Genomic DNA, 10,000 nt, shown 5'->3' on the forward strand with positions numbered 1-10,000 from the left:
ATGTGCTAAGCACCCCGGGGCCCCTTTCGCCTGCAGGTCCCGAGCCGCCAACATGTTCTTAGTATCGTGTTCCCCAAACCTGGGTGACGGGCACCACAGGGCGGCAGAGCCATCGCACTTGCCGGGTGGCAGAGGAAGGACCGGACTATGTACCATAGCGGCCAACCACTCCCAGAGCCGGTCGTGCGGGGCTCGAGGTCTGCTCTCAACGTCACATGCTTCTGTGAGTGCTCAGGCAAGGGTCAGACCACATCCTTCCTGGCAGCACCCAAAGCAACCAGGCCGCTCGTGTCTCTCGCCTTCATTTTTCGACACAAGCGCTGAGGAGGGACGCCACCCCTCCCCTTGCGTCAAGAGACCTCCCCACCGGCCTCTGACTGATTCTTAGAACGGACGGAAAGAGTCGGGCAAGCCTGTCAAAGATTTGAGCGTATGTCAAAAGCTTTAGACTTCCGCGAACTCTCTGGCTTGCACTGAGACCCGAGGTCGATGTGCTCAGCACCACGGGGCCCCTTTCGCCTGCAGGTCCCGAGCCGCCAACATGTTCTTAGTATCGTGTTCCCCAAACCTGGGTGACGGGCACCACAGGGCGACAGAGCCATCGCACTTGCCGGGTGGCAGAGGAAGGACCGGACTATGTACAATAGCGGCCAACGACTCCCAGAGCCGGTTGTGCGGGGCTCGAGGTCTGCTCTCAACATCACATGCTTTTGGATGTGCTCAGGCAAGGGTCAGACCACATCCTTCCTGGCAGCACCCAAAGCAACCAGGCCGCTCGCGTCTCTCGCCTTCATTTTTCGACACAAGCGCCTGAGGAGGGACGCCACCCCTCCCCTTTGCGTCAAGAGACCTCCCCACCGGCCTCTGACTGATTCTTAGAACGGACGGAAAGAGTCGGGCAAGCCTGTCAAAGCTTTGAGCGAATGTCAAAAGCTTTAGACTTCCGCGAACTCTCCGGCTTGCACTGAGACGCGAGGTCGATGTGCTAAGCACCACGGGGCCCCTTTCGCCTGCAGGTCCCGAGCCGCCAACATGTTCTTAGTATCGTGTTCTCCAATCCTGGGTGACGGGCACCGCAGGGAGGCAGAGCCATCGCACTTGCCGGGTGGCAGAGGAAGGACCGGACTATGTACAATAGCGGCCAACGACTCCCAGAGCCGGTTGTGCGGCGTCTGCTCTCAGCCTAAGAGGCTTCTGGGAGTGCTCAGGCAAGGGTCAGCCTGCACCCTTGCTGGCAGCACCCAGGGGAACCAGGACGCTTGCATCTCTCGCCTTCATTTTCGACACAAGCGCCTGAGGAGGGACGCCACCCCTCCCCTTGCGTCAAGAGACCTCCCACCAGCCTCTGACTGATTCTTAGAACGGACGGAAAGAGTCGGGCAAGCTGTCAAAGCTTTGAGCGAATGTCAAAAGCTTTAGACTTCCGCGAACTCTCCGGCTTGCACTGAGACGCGAGGTCGATGTGCTAAGCACCACGGGGCCCCTTTCGCCTGCAGGTCCCGAGCCGCCAACATGTTCTTAGTATCGTGTTCTCCAAACCTGGGTGACGGGCACCGCAGGGAGGCAGAGCCATCGCACTTGCCGGGTGGCAGAGGAAGGACCGGACTATGTACAATAGCGGCCAACGACTCCCAGAGCCGGTAGTGCGGCGTCTGCTCTCAGCCTAAGAGGCTTCTGGGAGTGCTCAGGCAAGGGTCAGCCTGCACCCTTGCTGGCAGCACCCAGGGGAACCAGGACGCTTGCATCTCTCGCCTTCATTTTCGACACAAACGCCTGAGGAGGGAAGCCAACCCTCCGTGTGTCAAGAGACCGTCCCCGCCCCGGCCTCCGACTGATTCTTAGAACGGACGGAAAGAGTCAGGCAAGCCTGTTAAGACTTCCGCGAACTCTCCGGCTTGCACTGAGACGCGAGGTCGATGTGCTCAGCACCACGGGGCCCCTTTCGCCTGCAGGTCCCGAGCCGCCAACATGTTCTAAGTATCGTGTTCTCCAAACCTGGGTGACGGGCACCGCAGGGAGGCAGAGCCATCGCACTTGCCGGGTGGCAGAGGAAGGACCGGACTATGTACAATAGCGGCCAACGACTCCCAGAGCCGGTAGTGCGGCGCCTGCTCTCAGCCTAAGAGGCTTTTGGGAGTGCTCAGGCAAGGGTCAGCCTGCACCCTTGCTGGCAGCACCCAGGGGAACCAGGACGCTTGCATCTCTCGCCTTCATTTTCGACACAAACGCCTGAGGAGGGAAGCCAACCCTCCGTGTGTCAAGAGACCGTCCCCGCCCCCGGCCTCCGACTGATTCTTAGAACGGACGGAAAGAGTCAGGCAAGCCTGTTAAGACTTCCGCGAACTCTCCGGCTTGCACTGAGACGCGAGGTCGATGTGCTCAGCACCACGGGGCCCCCTTCGCCTGCAGGTCCCGAGCCGCCAACATGTTCTAAGTATCGTGTTCCCCAAACCTGGGTGACGAGCACCGCAGGGAGGCAGAGCCATCGCACTTGCCGGGTGGCAGAGGAAGGACCGGACTATGTACAATAGCGGCCAACGACTCCCAGAGCCGGTAGTGCGGCGCCTGCTCTCAGCTTAAGAGGCTTTTGGGAGTGCTCAGGCAAGGGTCAGCCTGCACCCTTGCTGGCAGCACCCAGGGGAACCAGGACGCTTGCATCTCTCGCCTTCATTTTCGACACAAACACCTGAGGAGGGAAGCCAACCCTCCGTGTGTCAAGAGACCGTCCCCGCCCGGCCTCCGACTGATTCTTAGAACGGACGGAAAGAGTCAGGCAAGCCTGTCAAAGAATTGAGCAGATGTCAAAATCTTTTAAGACTTCCGCGAACTCTCCGGCTTGCACTGAGACCCGAGGTCGATGTGCTCAGCACCACGGGGCCCCCTTTCGCCTGCAGGTCCCGAGCCGCCAACATGTTCTAAGTATCGTGTTCCCCAAACCTGGGTGACGAGCACCGCAGGGCGGCAGAGCCATCGCACTTGCCGGGTGGCAGAGGAAGGACCGGACTATGTACAATAGCGGCCAACCACTCCCAGAGCCGGTAGTGCGGCGTGCGAGGTCTGCTCTCAGCGGAAGAGGGTTTTGGGAATGCTCAGGCAAGGGCCAGCCTGCACCCTTCCTGGCCGCTCCCACGGGAACCAGGCTACTTGCAATCCTTTCCCCCAATAGCAAGTGCCTTTTGGAGGGACGGCCGGAGTCAACGTGGGGTTTGCCCGCCCTCCAAAGTGTCAAGAGACCGCCGCACAGGCCTCTGACTGATTCTTAGAACAGGCAGCAAGAGTTGGGTAAGTCTGTCGAAAATTTGACAAAGTGTCAAAAATTAGACTTCCGAGAGCTCTTGGGCATGCACACAGGCCTGTCATTCAAGTGCTCTGCCCGCGGAACCGTTTTTCGGATGCCTTTCAAAGTGGTCCCGCGCCGCCATTTTGTTCTAAAAATCGTGTTCCCAGAAATCTCCGGGTACCCGCCAACCTCACTGTGTCACAATGTCAAGTGGCACTGAATGGGTCTGAATTTCAAATTCGACTGCTTCGCTCTGGAACTCGAACCCGGCAAAACCGTTTGGATTTTTCCCGGTCCAGACTTCCGCGGCAGACAAAGTTAAAGTTTTCGGGCTGCAGACTCAAAACGACATCTGGCCAACCGCCGGGCTCAATTCGCCCAGTTCCTCCGGCACTTCGGAACTCATGTTCGGCATGAGTTTTTGAATCTTTCCCGATGCTTCGGCATTTTCCTCCGCTGACACTTAGAATATTTTTCACACTTGGCCGAAAATTTTTCTAAGTTTTTCTGGTTACTGATTTCTTCTTTTCGGGCATTTTTCTAAGTTTTCTTGGTTACTCATTTCTCATTTTCAAACATTTTTCTAAGTTTTTCTGGTTACTGATTTCTTCTTTTTGGGCATTTTTCTAAGTTTTCTTGGTTACTCATTTCTCATTTTCAAACATTTTTCTAAGTTTTTCTGGTTACTCATTTCTCATTTTCAAACATTTTTCTAAGTTTTTCTGGTTACTGATTTCTTCTTTTTGGGCATTTTTCTAAGTTTTCTTGGTTACTCATTTCTCATTTTCAAACATTTTTCTAAGTTTTTCTGGTTACTGATTTCTTCTTTTTGGGCATTTTTCTAAGTTTTCTTGGTTACTCATTTCTCATTTTCAAACATTTTTCTAAGTTTTCTTGGTTACTCATTTCTCATTTTCAAACATTTTTCTAAGTTTTTCTGGTTACTGATTTCTTCTTTTTGGGCATTTTTCTAAGTTTTCTTGGTTACTCATTTCTCATTTTCAAACATTTTTCTAAGTTTTTCTGGTTACTCATTTCTCATTTTCAAACATTTTTCTAAGTTTTTCTGGTTACTGATTTCTTCTTTTTGGGCATTTTTCTAAGTTTTCTTGGTTACTCATTTCTCATTTTCAAACATTTTTCTAAGTTTTTCTGGTTACTCATTTCTCATTTTCAAACATTTTTCTAAGTTTTTCTGGTTACTCATTTCTGCTTTTCCAACGTTTTACTAAGTTTTGCTGGTTACTGAGTTCACACTTTTAAACATTTTCGGGCATTTTTCTACGTTTTTCATGTTACTCATTTAGCACTTTCAGGCACTTTCCTATGCTTTCCTGCTTACTGATTTCACACTTTTAAGCATCTTCGGGCATGTTCCCTAAGTTTTGCAGTTCATTCGTTTGGGACAGTCAGGCAGCTTTCCTAAGCTTTCCTGGTAACCGAATTCACATTGTTGAGAACTTTGGAACCCTTCCCTAAGCTGTGCTGGTTACTCACTTTACCTCTTCAGACACTTGCCCCCGTTGTGACAGAGACCACTTCCCGACTCGGGAAATGCACCAAATTCGGCCTGAACTCAGAGGGCAGTCCCCCCTCGAAGGCGTGGAAGTCGGCAGAATCGCCGGGTCAAATCCGGCTGAGCTACCCGGCTTGGAAGCCTCAAAGTCGGTATGAGCTGTCAGGTTCACTCCCATCCCCGTTTGGACCACTTCCCGACTCGGGAAATTCACCAAATTCGGCCTGAACTCAGAGGACAGTCCCCCCTCGAAGGCGTGACAGTCGGCAGAACCGCCGGATCAAATCCGGCTGAGCTACCCGGCCCCGAAGCCTCAAAGTCGGTAAGAGCTGTCAGGTTCACTCCCATCCCCGTTTGGACCACTTCCCGACTCGGGAAATTCACCAAATTCGGCCTGAACTTATACAACAGTCCCCCCTCGAAGGCGTGACAGTCGGCAGAACCGCCGGATCAAATCCGGTTGAGCTACCCGGCTTGGAAGCCCCAAAGTCGGTAAGAGCTGTCAGGTTCACTCCCATCCCCGTTTGGACCACTTCCCGACTCGGGAAATTCACCAAATTCGGCCTGAACTTATACAACAGTCCCCCCTCGAAGGCGTGACAGTCGCTAGAACCGCCGGATCAAATCCGGTTGAGCTACCCGGCTTGGAAGCCCCAAAGTCGGTAAGAGCTGTCAGGTTCACTCCCATCCCCGTTTGGACCACTTCCCGACTTAGGAAATTCACCAAATTCGGCCTGAACTTAGAGGAGAGTCCCCGCTCGAAGGCGTGGAAGTCGGCAGAATCGCCGGGTCAAATCCGACTGAGCTACCCGGCCCCGAAGCCTCAATGTCGGTAAGAGCTGTCAGGTTCACTCCCATCCCCGTTTGGACCACTTCCCGACTCGGGAACTTCACCAAATTCGGCCTGAACTTAGACAACAGTCCCCCCCTCGAAGCCGTGGCAGTCGCTAGAACCGCCGGATCAAATCCGGTTGAGCTACCCGGCTTGGAAGCCCCAAAGTCGGTATGAGCTGTCAGGTTCACTCCCATCCCCGTTTGGACCACTTCCCGACTTAGGAAAATCACCAAATTCGGCCTGAACTCAGAGGGCAGGCCCCCCTCGAAGGCCAGGCATTCGGCAGAACCGCCGGGTCAAATCCGACTGTGCTACCCGGCCCCAAAGCCTCAAAGTTGGTATGAGCAGTTAGGTTCACTCCCATCCCCGTTTGGACCACTTCCCGACTTAGGAAATTCACCAAATTCGGCCTGAACTTAGAGGAGAGTCCCCGCTCGAAGGCGTGGAAGTCGGCAGAATCGCCGGGTCAAATCCGACTGAGCTACCCGGCCCCGAAGCCTCAATGTCGGTAAGAGCTGTCAGGTTCACTCCCATCCCCGTTTGGACCACTTCCCGACTCGGGAAATTCACCAAATTCGGCCTGAACTTAGACAACAGTCCCCCCTCGAAGCCGTGGCAGTCGCTAGAACCGCTGGATCAAATCCGGTTGAGCTACCCGGCTTGGAAGCCCCAAAGTCGGTATGAGCTGTCAGGTTCACTCCCATCCCCGTTTGGACCACTTCCCGACTTAGGAAAATCACCAAATTCGGCCTGAACTCAGAGGGCAGGCCCCCCTCGAAGGCCAGGCATTCGGCAGAACCGCCGGGTCAAATCCGACTGTGCTACCCGGCCCCAAAGCCTCAAAGTTGGTATGAGCAGTTAGGTTCACTCCCATCCCCGTTTGGACCACTTCCCGACTTAGGAAATTCACCAAATTCGGCCTGAACTTAGAGGAGAGTCCCCGCTCGAAGGCGTGGAAGTCGGCAGAATCGCCGGGTCAAATCCGACTGAGCTACCCGGCCCCGAAGCCTCAATGTCGGTAAGAGCTGTCAGGTTCACTCCCATCCCCGTTTGGACCACTTCCCGACTCGGGAAATTCACCAAATTCGGCCTGAACTTAGACAACAGGCCCCCCTCGAAGCCGTGGCAGTCGCTAGAACCGCTGGATCAAATCCGGTTGAGCTACCCGGCTTGGAAGCCCCAAAGTCGGTATGAGCTGTCAGGTTCACTCCCATCCCCGTTTGGACCACTTCCCGACTTAGGAAAATCACCAAATTCGGCCTGAACTCAGAGGGCAGGCCCCCCTCGAAGGCCAGGCATTCGGCAGAACCGCCGGGTCAAATCCGACTGTGCTACCCGGCCCCAAAGCCTCAAAGTTGGTATGAGCAGTTAGGTTCACTCCCAAACCCGTTGGGACCACTTCCCGACTTAGGAAATTCACCAAATCCGGCCTGAACTTAGACAACAGTCCCCCCTCGAAGGCGTGACAGTCGGTAGAACCGCCGGGTCAAATCCGGCTGAGCTACCCGATTTGGAAGCCTTCAACACAAAACCCATCCGGCAATGCCACTCAAAAAGGGCCCAAATTCAGAAACACCCCCTTCAATAGGTACCACTTCCTCGGAGACACTACCGGGACACGCTCCCCTCGGCGAAAATTAAGCCCCCACCACTAACTGAAGCCAACCGCAGCCCCAACTTCAACGGAGAAATCAGTAACCAATTCAAAAATGCACTTGGTTACTGATTTGTACTGCTTCAAAAATATTCTAAGTGTCGCTGGTTACTGATTTGTACTGCTCCAAAAATATTCTAAGTGTCACTGGTTACTGATTTGTACTGACTCAAAAATATTCTAAGTGTCGCTGGTTACTGATTTGTACTGACTGAAAAATATTCTAAGTGTCGCTGGTTACTGATTTGTACTGACTCAAAAATATTCTAAGTGTCAGTGGTTTACTGATTTGTACTGCTCCAAAAATATTCTAAGTGTCGCTGGTTACTGATTTGTAATGCTCCAAAAATATTCTAAGTGTCGCTGGTTACTGATTTGTACTGCTTCAAAAATATTCTAAGTGTCAGCGGTTACTGATTTGTACTGCTTCAAAAATATTCTAAGTGTCGCTGGTTACTGATTTGTACTGCTTCAAAAATATTCTAAGTGTCAGTGGTTACTGATTTGTACTGCGTCAAAAATATTCTAAGTGTCGCTGGTTACTGATTTGTACTGCTCCAAAAATATTCTAAGTGTCGCTGGTTACTGATTTGTACTGCTTCAAAAATATTCTAAGTGTCGCTGGTTACTGATTTGTACTGCTTCAAAAATATTCTAAGTGTCAGTGGTTACTGATTTGTACTGCTTCAAAAATATTCTAAGTGTCGCTGGTTACTGATTTGTACTGCTTCAAAAATATTCTAAGTGTCAGTGGTTACTGATTTGTACTGCTTCAAAAATATTCTAAGTGTCGCTGGTTACTGATTTGTACTGCTTCAAAAATATTCTAAGTGTCAGTGGTTACTGATTTGTACTGCTCCAAAAATATTCTAAGTGTCGCTGGTTACTGATTTGTACTGCTTCAAAAATATTCTAAGTGTCAGTGGTTACTGATTTGTACTGCTCCAAAAATATTCTAAGTGTCGCTGGTTACTGATTTGTACTGCTTCAAAAATATTCTAAGTGTCAGCGGTTACTGATTTGTACTGCTTCAAAAATATTCTAAGTGTCAGTGGTTACTGATTTGTACTGCTTCAAAAATATTCTAAGTGTCGCTGGTTACTGATTTGTACTGCTTCAAAAATATTCTAAGTGTCAGCTGGTTACTGATTTGTACTGCTCAAAAATATTCTAAGTGTCGCTGGTTACTGATTTGTACTGCTTCAAAAATATTCTAAGTGTCAGTGGTTACTGATTTGTACTGCTTCAAAAATATTCTAAGTGTCGCTGGTTACTGATTTGTACTGCTTCAAAAATATTCTAAGTGTCAGTGGTTACTGATTTGTACTGCTTCAAAAATATTCTAAGTGTCGCTGGTTACTGATTTGTACTGCTCCAAAAATATTCTAAGTGTCGCTGGTTACTGATTTGTACTGCTTCAAAAATATTCTAAGTGTCGCTGGTTACTGATTTGTACTGCTCCAAAAATATTCTAAGTGTCGCTGGTTACTGATTTGTACTGCTTCAAAAATATTCTAAGTGTCGCTGGTTACTGATTTGTACTGCTTCAAAAATATTCTAAGTGTCGCTGGTTACTGATTTGTACTGCTTCAAAAATATTCTAAGTGTCGCTGGTTACTGATTTGTACTGCTCAAAAATATTCTAAGTGGGCTGGTTACTGATTTGTACTGCTCCAAAAATATTCTAAGTGTCGCTGGTTACTGATTTGTACTGCTTCAAAAATATTCTAAGTGTCAGCGGTTACTGATTTGTACTGCTTCAAAAATATTCTAAGTGTCAGTGGTTACTGATTTGTACTGCTTCAAAAATATTCTAAGTGTCGCCGGTTACTGATTTGTACTGCTTCAAAAATATTCTAAGTGTCAGTGGTTACTGATTTGTACTGCTTCAAAAATATTCTAAGTGTCGCGGTTACTGATTTGTACTGCTTCAAAAATATTCTAAGTGTCAGTGGTTACTGATTTGTACTGCTCCAAAAATATTCTAAGTGTCGCTGGTTACTGATTTGTACTGCTTCAAAAATATTCTAAGTGTCAGCTGGTTACTGATTTGTACTGCTTCAAAAATATTCTAAGTGTCAGTGGTTACTGATTTGTACTGCTTCAAAAATATTCTAAGTGTCGCTGGTTACTGATTTGTACTGCTTCAAAAATATTCTAAGTGTCAGTGGTTACTGATTTGTACTGCTTCAAAAATATTCTAAGTGTCGCTGGTTACTGATTTGTACTGCTTCAAAAATATTCTAAGTGTCAGCTGGTTACTGATTTGTACTGCTTCAAAAATATTCTAAGTGTCGCTGGTTACTGATTTGTACTGCTCCAAAAATATTCTAAGTGTCAGCTGGTTACTGATTTGTACTGCTTCAAAAATATTCTAAGTGTCGCTGGTTACTGATTTGTACTGCTTCAAAAATATTCTAAGTGTCGTGGTTACTGATTTGTACTGCTACAAAAATATTCTAAGTGTCGCTGGTTACTGATTTGTACTGCTTCAAAAATATTCTAAGTGTCAGTGGTTACTGATTTGTACTGCTTCAAAAATATTCTAAGTGTCGCTGGTTACTGATTTGTACTGCTCCAAAAATATTCTAAGTGTCGCTGGTTACTGATTTGTACTGCTTCAAAAATATTCTAAGTGTCGCTGGTTACTGATTTGTACTGCTTCAAAAATATTCTAAGTGTCAGCTGGTTACTGATTTGTACTGCTTCAAAAAT

The sequence above is a fragment of the Hemiscyllium ocellatum genome (genome assembly GCF_020745735.1).
Source record: "Hemiscyllium ocellatum isolate sHemOce1 chromosome 15 unlocalized genomic scaffold, sHemOce1.pat.X.cur. SUPER_15_unloc_10, whole genome shotgun sequence".
NCBI classification, from domain to species: domain Eukaryota; kingdom Metazoa; phylum Chordata; class Chondrichthyes; order Orectolobiformes; family Hemiscylliidae; genus Hemiscyllium; species Hemiscyllium ocellatum.